This window comes from Leptosomus discolor, chromosome 9, assembly GCF_034619465.1.
Source record: "Leptosomus discolor isolate bLepDis1 chromosome 9, bLepDis1.hap2, whole genome shotgun sequence".
Classification (NCBI taxonomy): domain Eukaryota; kingdom Metazoa; phylum Chordata; class Aves; order Leptosomiformes; family Leptosomidae; genus Leptosomus; species Leptosomus discolor.
The window spans coordinates 41,846,252-41,854,786 of record NC_141399.1 but is presented as its reverse complement, the minus strand read 5'-3'; positions in this window follow the sequence as shown (position 1 = coordinate 41,854,786).

The following is an 8,535-nucleotide window of genomic DNA, read 5'->3' as shown; positions in this document are numbered from 1 at the left end:
TAAACAACCACAGAATTTATGCAATTTTCCAAAGAAATGTAAAATAACAAGAAGGATTTCAGTGCTAAGTGGCACTTTGGGCTTTCTTTCAGGAACAGCTCTGTCAGTCAGGAACAAATCTACTAAAGCCAATGTAATTAGTTTGGTCTAAATAAGATTATAATTGGGCCTTTTTGTTTCTGCATTGCTCAAGAATAAATCTCAGTAAACAACTTGGGGTCAAGTCTCCTCCTAGCTATGCCAGAACTATGCTGAAGTTGAGGGAAATTGCCCCAAATTCTTACTGTCTGATAATCTACAGTGAAAAAAATGGTTGAATAACTGTCTGTTTCCTACGTAGCCCTTTCAGAACTTGACTGGTAATTAATAGCTGTTTCTTACTAAAAATACTATTTTATTGGCTTCTTTGAGTTCCTTGATGTCACTGCAGACATTTCTTCCACTGAGCTTTCACAAGGTGGGCGATTTAATTAGGGCTTCTACTCCCTAAAAGGTGGCGGGATCAGTAGCTCAACTGAAGTGCATCTACACCAATGCACGCAGCACAGGCAACAAACAAGAGGAGCTGGAAGCCATTGTGCAGCAGGAAAAACTGTGACATAGTTGCCATCACAGAAGCATGGTGGGATGACTAGCACAATTGGAGTGCTGCCATGGATGGCTACAAACTCTTCAGAAGGGATAAGCAAGGAGGGAGAGGTGATGGGGTAGCCCTGTATGTTAGGGAGTGTTTTGATTGTCTAGAGCTTAATGATGGTGACAATAGGGTTGAGTGTTTATGGGTAAGAATCAGGGGGAAGGCCAATAAGGTAGATATCATGGTGGGAGTCTGTTACAGACTACCCAAGCAGGATGAAGAGGCAGATGAAATACTCTATAAGCAGTTGTGAGAAGTCTCACAATCGTTAGCCCTTGTTCTCGTGGGGGACTTCAGCTTATCAGATGTCTGCTGGAAATACAGTACAGCAGAGAGAAAACAGTCCAAGAGGTTCCTGGAGCGTGTGGAAGATAACTTCCTGACGGAGCTGGTGAGTGAGCCAACTAGGGAAGGTGCCCCACTGGACCTGTTGTTTGTGAACAGAGAAGGACTTGTGGGTGATGTGATGGTTGGAGGCTGTCTTGGGCACAGTGATCACAAAATGATAAAAGTTTTTGATTCCTGGAGAAGTAAGAAGGGTGGTCAGCAGAACTGCTGCCTTGGACTTCTGGAGGGCAGACTTTGGCCTGTTTAGGAGACTGGTTGACAGAGTCCCTTGGGAAGCAGCCTTGAAGGGCAGAGGAGTCTTATGAGGAGCGACTGAGGGAACTGGGGTTGTTTAGTGTGGAGAAGAGGAGGCTGAGGGGAGACCTTATTCCTCTCTACAGCTACCTGAAAGGAGGTTGTAGTGAGGTGGATGTTGGTCTCTTCTCCCAAGTAAGAAGTGATAGGGCAAGAGGAAATGGCCCCAAGTTGTGCCAGGGGAGGTTTAGTTTGGACATTGGGAAAAATTTTTTCACCAAAAGGGTTGTCAAGCGTTGGAACAGGCTGCCCTGGGAAGTGGTTGAGTCACCATCCCTGGAGGGATTTAAAAGACAAGTAGATGTGGCAGGGCCATGGTTTAGTGGTGGACTTGGCAGTGTTAGGTGAGCGGTTGGACTTGACGATCTTAAAGGTCTTTTCCGACCTAAACGATTCTACGATTCTGTGATTCTGTTTCACAGGCCAACCACAGCTAACTCGGCTCCTGTTCAAAGCTGCGGGGATGTGAGTTGGCACCAGGCTGGGTGCCACCACGTGTCACCTGTTGTACAGCATCACTGCTGTAACGCAGTGCCTGTGGCGTAATGGCTTTTAAGTTAGAAGTGACTGATGTCCGCCTGACTCTGAGAGAAAGCAGAGCAAGCTCGCGTCTTGCAAAGCACAGCGTAGGCATTTCCACAGTAATTCACAGCATGTTCTTCATTTATGTTTACATTGACGGTGGACCCAAGATAGAAAGCCACAGTTTGAGCTAGATATAAAGTTCCCCAGAGTTCAACAAGTATGTGGATTAAGGTTTTGGTTCTGTGTGTTGTGGAACTGTAATTCAGATGCCCTGCTCTGCTCCAGATCTGGAACGCCCTCAAAGCTTAGGGATATTTGGAGAATTGTTTTTGGTTTTAAACCCATGCAATTTCCCAGCTCTTATAAACAGTTCATTTTGGACTCAGTCTGTTAATATGCAGATTAATAGCAGAATAGCTGCTGCTATCAACTCATAATCATAAACATTTCTACTAATAGCCCAAGCCTGACATTCTGACTTTAATTAATCTGATTATGTTTAATAAAAAATTGTAGTAACGCTTTGGACATATTTTTTAACTGGTGAAGCTGCTAATCAGTTCTGCAAAACTGGCATTCAGTGGGCTATGGATTTACCTTGCTTGAAGGCAATATTAATCCCTGGCTAAAAAGATGACTATATTTCTGGGATCATCAAACTAATCTTTTTTTCTTTTTTCTTTTTTTTATTTTTTTTTTGTAGTGCAGTGAAGCATACCATTATTAGTTTGGGAGAAATTGATTTATGGGAAATAGTTCATTTAACACATGAAAGATAATTTTGAGGTACAATTTAATTTATTTTGGCTTTCTGAAGTCTTTGAGTTGATCAGTTAACAGCTGTGTGCTTAAAGCACAGAACTGATAACTAAACTGATGAACCTGTGACCATTTATTGTAGAAGTAGCGAAGTGCCTGTGTGCCTAAAGCTGGCAGGCCAAATTTGTCTAGATAGGAAGGGCTGAAAATAGGAAGCTGGTTTCCTTTTTTGTTCCCCTGAGGAGTGTTGTGTGGCTCCAAAGAAGGCAGGGAGTAGACACAGAGATTTTGCCTTGTTTTTAGGAGACGTTCCACTTCGCTCTTACCTGATACCTTGGTTAAACTTGCCCAGGGGTGTTTCCTGGGACATAAAAGGGCTGCAAATTTGCCTCCTAGCACTGGCTTTCTGTAGAAGCTTGTCCAGCATCTTTTCTGCTCTCGTGAGACAAGGCTTTGTGAGACACGCAGGTCTCTGCAGGATTTTGACCAATGTGAAATGATGTTTTTGCATTCAGTGCCTTTGCTGAACTGTCACTGATGCAACCTGCCTGCACAGAACAAGCCCGATGTAAACTTTTCTGAAAGGACTGAGGGAAAAAAAGTTGGTCTCTGGCAATGAAACACTGTTTTTATTTTAGGCATCTCAATGTATGAGTGAGGAAAGTAATCTGATCAGCGCATTTGCCAGAGAAATGAACCAATGGGAAGGTGAAAACATTAATAAAAGATAGAGTTGATTTACACTCAAACTGGCCTTTAGATTTGCAGTATATGCTGTAAGAACATGCTTATATAACCTCTATTTCTATTCATAAAGGTTTATGTGGGTCTATATTGAATTATGCATTTAAAATTAATCCACTGAGGCAGCCCACTGAGATGCCACTTCTCATTTAGTAACTGCATTAAGGACTTTGTGCTTCATTTAGAAACTGTGAGAAGCTTGCTTTGTGCTGTGGAGAGGAACTGGCCTGCCAGATTCAGACTGGCTATTATAGGGGGTTTAAAACAACCATCTCTCTGTCTCTCTCTTTCTGAGTTACCAGTAAAACTCTATTCTTGACTCGTGTGACCCGACTCATGCAGCTTGGCTGAACTTGACAAACCCAACCGTCTTGTGTCAGATTCTAAGAAGAGATTAATAAAGATTTTCTTCAGGGGTTGGGAACAGACGATTCTGCCTTTGCAAGGCTGTGGGGACCCAGCATGAACAGATGCACACATTAGGTTTTTATACCAGCAGCTGTAATTCAAGTTTATTAAGTGTCTTGTTTGTGTAGTTTTCCAGTTCCTCAGACATTGCAAAAGGGTCAAGAGCTCTCCTAGATGTTTACATGGATTTTGTTCTAAGAACTCTTAGGCTCTTAGCTCTTCTTATCTGCATTCTCCAAAGCACAATTCCACTGCTAAAATGGCTGCAAAATAATATTGTGAGGTTCTGTGTTGTGTCTGAATTAAACTTCTTTATCTTAAAAATAAAAGCATACCATTTCAGCATCTTCACACTGTGAGGTAAAATACAAATTGCAGTATCTACATGGCCTACCTCATTCATCACAAAAAATGACTTGTTTTGGGAGTGACTGCCTTTTTTTGACTCTGGGAAAACCTATTGTCTTCCTATTCTGCTTTTGGTTGGTCTTGTTTCTATTGTGAAGGTAGTGCTTTGTGGCCTCAGTTTAAAAAAAAAAATTGCTAAATACCTAGCAAACCTTTCAGTTTGTATTTCTCATTCTGTAAACTGTGCTCATACTGCCAAAGTATTCAAGTGTCTCCTGAATATTTAAGAAGTTAATTTTGTGAACGCTGAAGCTGAAAAAGTTTGCTCTCATTCAGAGCTGTGTACCTTCTCTTCCATATTTCCCACCGCATCTGTCCCCCCATCCCTTGTGCCATCCACTCCCCATTGCAGCTGGTCCAGAGCCACCTGGCAGCTCACCACCTCCCCTGTGTGTATGTGGGCGTGCATGCTGGGTGACTGGCTGGCAGTTTCAAGTTTGAAAGGAGGTGGTAGAAATCTCCAAAAAATCGGCTAAAAATCAGGTACTTGGTTCAAAACTTATCAGAGATGATGGACAGGCAGCATCCTATTGTAAGTGAAGGTTCCGTAGAAAGCCAGGCTAGAAGTATAAATAGTTGTAAGAAGAACCTTCTCTCATTTTTGCATTCTGTTTCCATTTACAGTCAGCAAACAGAACAACTTGTTTGGTTTGCTGCTTTTTTTTTTTTTTTTTTTTCGTGAGAGAATTAGTATGTGTGATTTACTAGAGGGAAGCTAAGTTGAAGAAAAGGATTTTTATGTAAGTATAGAAAGTGCTTAGTCCCCTGATCATTTTTATCTGCTAAGGGATTAAATTCCATAGTCTAGATTCAGCTGCTATAAAAATTTTGTCTCTTGCACGTATGACTGTGCTGTATCAGATGAGAGTTTCACTGCTGCAGGGTGTCATGCAGCCAGTCCCAGAGAGGACTTTGACTATCAGGGTAGACACTTCAAATGAGATTCAGTAGGTAAGGTAAATAACGTTTATATATAATGACCTTATTTTAAAATAGTCTTGCCTTTGCCAGATCTGCCACAAAATTAAGGCTGATATCCTCAAAGTTGTTTAGGTGTCTCATTAATGCAACGGAGAGCTGGATGTCTGAGTATTTGGGGATCTGAAGTTAAATTAGAAAACAATGAACATGTTGAGGAAAATATTATCAATGATTAAAATAGATCAGAAACGTCTTTCTTTAAGTCTCACCATTTTAAGGACCCCTTATAGGTTTATTTGTGTTTAGATTGAGGGTAAATAAGAGCATAAAATTAAATGTTCGTTTTAATATGTGAAAAGCAACTGGTTGCATAACTGTCGAGTTATGAAACCTATATTTTTGTCCTCTGCATCCTGAACATCTGTGGCCTATATTTAATTGCAGTTTTCATCTTCAATTTGAAGAAACAATGTTTAGCCTGAAGACAAAAGTGATCTGTGTACGGAAATCAGCTAAATAGTGCAGTCGAGTCTCACTTGCTAACGGAAAAGGCATTTTTATACATGTTCTAATTTTGAAATTGCATTAATTTGATAGTTTAAATACAGTTAAGAACACTCTGATGTTCTGAGCAATGTGAAGAATGGAAGTATTAAGACATAGAGGGGTTGTAACTCAAGAAGAACAGGTGCATAAGGATGGAAATGTAGGGCCATATTGCGGCATCAATTTTTAAGCAGAAATCCATACTGATCCCAGTAGGGAGTCATTCTGATGAAATATTGATGAAATGATACGATATGGCCCATGGGCAGGAAATAACGAAATGTGGAAAGTAAAGCAAGCCAGTACAAGTAGGGAAAAGAATGTGAAATGCAGAACCAAAGGGAATGAACAACCTCAGAAGTAATACTCCTGAAAAATCTGGAGAATGGTGTAGAAAGGTTATACGTAGAGTGGCAATGTGGTAATCTCATCCCCTTTCACACAGCAGTGCATACTGCCAGATAGTTTCAGCCCAGCTTTGCAGCTGCAATCTGTATTTTGCAGTTGGTCCATATAATGGTCCAGATGAGATTTCTGTTTCAGTCAACCTCCGTTTTTTTTGACTTGTAATTCAAATCCAAATGCTAATCTGCATTTGTGACTCAGAAATCTCTAAGTGGCATCCTTATCACAGAGGAAAAAGATGGAGCCTTCATGCAGACATAGAAAGGTGAGGTTTGAAGAATATTCGTTTCAGTCTTTTAAAATCCTGGTATTCAAAAGCTTCTGAAATGTTTGCATTCAATTTTCTTCCATTTCATTGTAGCTGTTAAATTCAAGGTCTCAATAGGCTTCTTAGCCCACGTCTGAGTTAGCAACCAAGATGTCTGCAAGTGCACACTGATGAAAACAAGGCAAGTCACGCAGTTTTAGTTTTAAAACAAATTCTGTTGTTTGAAGTGAATCTTGGACGGCGTTCCCAGGTATGAACTTGACCAGGTGTTGCGTGGTAAAACTACAGTTTGCTCCAAATACGATTTATTTCCACAGAGGTAAGGAATTCTAAACCTCCAGTTTCTGCCTACACATCTCATGAAATCGATAGGTGGTCTGTCTGCCTTAGGGCAGGCTGTTCGATAATGAAGGCTTCTTCATAGCCGTGGCATTAAAGAGCCTCATCTAGGTATCCCCGTTAACTGAACTGAAGGTGGAAATGCTTCCATCTACTATTAGAACATAGCTTCTACTAGCTTTCTGCCAGAGACATATTTTATTTTGAGAGTTTTCTAACACACTGCCAGTCATTTCTGCACGTTGGACATGTAGATTAAGAAGAACACAAAGAAGGAACCTTCAAAACAGACACCAATAGTATGTATGTGTTTATGCAGCCAGCGGTTCCCTTATTTATGCCTTATTTTTTCCCTTATTTTTATCCCTTATGCTCTAAGAATTAAATTTCATAATTTTCTGAAATAGTGAGGACATTTAAAGAGCATCTGTGGATTAGTCTGAGTAAGTTTGTTCTGTAAATTGCTTGAAAAGAAAACAGACTCTTCCTCGGTATTGCAACAAATTGTTCCCAGCACTTCAGCTTAATACACTAAATGAAAATTCAGAGGAAGCAACACAATATTGGATGAACCTGTTTCAGAACATTGGCTCAGGCCACAAAGCAAGTAATTAACAAGCTGAATGAAGCATTTAAGCCCACGCCTTATCATTTATGTAACTAACCTTTGAGTTTTGGACGCACTGGTATGCTGCAGTGAAGCCTACACAGTGTTTCTTTTATGTGTGTGTATTGAGCAAATGGGAAATGCAGACCCTGCCATTTGTTTTTCACATTTTCAGCACTTATCAGAGTTCTCTGGCTGAGTGATCTTATATTGCAAAAATGTACGCCTCTTGGTCCCTTTTTCTGTGGTGCAGTATAAATCTAGATGAGTCTCAGCCTTGTTATGTGTGTGGGGGGATGTATTCTACTTTTAAGGGTGCTTTTGAGCTTGTTTAAAGCATCATTAGTAGCACCAGAAAAGAATTAATTGAATGCCACTTTTCCCCAAAGAAGTGAGCAACAAAAAGAATGGCAGGGGATTTTGCAAACTCCTTGTTTATGGAGGCAGCCTTCACAAACAGCTTTGAAAACAAAACAGGAATGCTGTGAACCAATGAGGTCTGAAAAGACGTAGTTTCCATCCTTGTAACACATCTGTTTTTCCCATCCTGAGAAATGCTGGGCATGTTAGGAATACTGAGACTGCTGGTGACAACATGAGCTTCCTATAGAGCAGCTGAGATTTAAGTGGAGTGTAACATCACCTCTGCACTCGGGGAATGAGTCATTTTGCTTATTAATTCTCTCACTTTCGTCTCTCCCTCCTGTTCTTTCCCTCATCACTTTATAACCAGACTTATTTGGAACTTGTGTAAGACAAACACCATTTCTCCTTGGCAGGAGGGAAATAAAATAGCATACTTAACATGGTTATATAACACGCTGCTACGCATGCCTAAAATGAGGTCATTTTGATTAATATATTTATCTGGTGCGCAGCTGTAACAGGAGATGTAATTGTGATTAAAAGAGCACCGTTTTATTTACTCCCTTTGCAACAGTCTTCAGGTTTTGTAACGAATATCCCCAAACTTGATGGGAGTTATTTATTAGTTAACGGCACGATCTGTGCCCTTGGGCTAAGGTCCCAGCCCTCCAAACCTTGGAAAATCTTTGTAGTGTGGAAACACAACTTCCATTCTCTCTTCCTCTGTCAGCAGGTAGGTAAGAATTCTGCAATAATGACATTTATTAGAAGTAATTCAGTAACATACACATAGAAGCAGGAATGAACAGAGGTGAGCTGTGGAATTCCTTGAAGATGTTGCTGGAGGATGGAGAAAGTAAAAAGGCAAGAGATGAGTGATAAAGCCAGTTCCAGTGGCCAGGAGCAAAAGCTGAGCAGCATGCTGCAAATGGCTCCAGTATCAGCTATGGGAATGAGAGA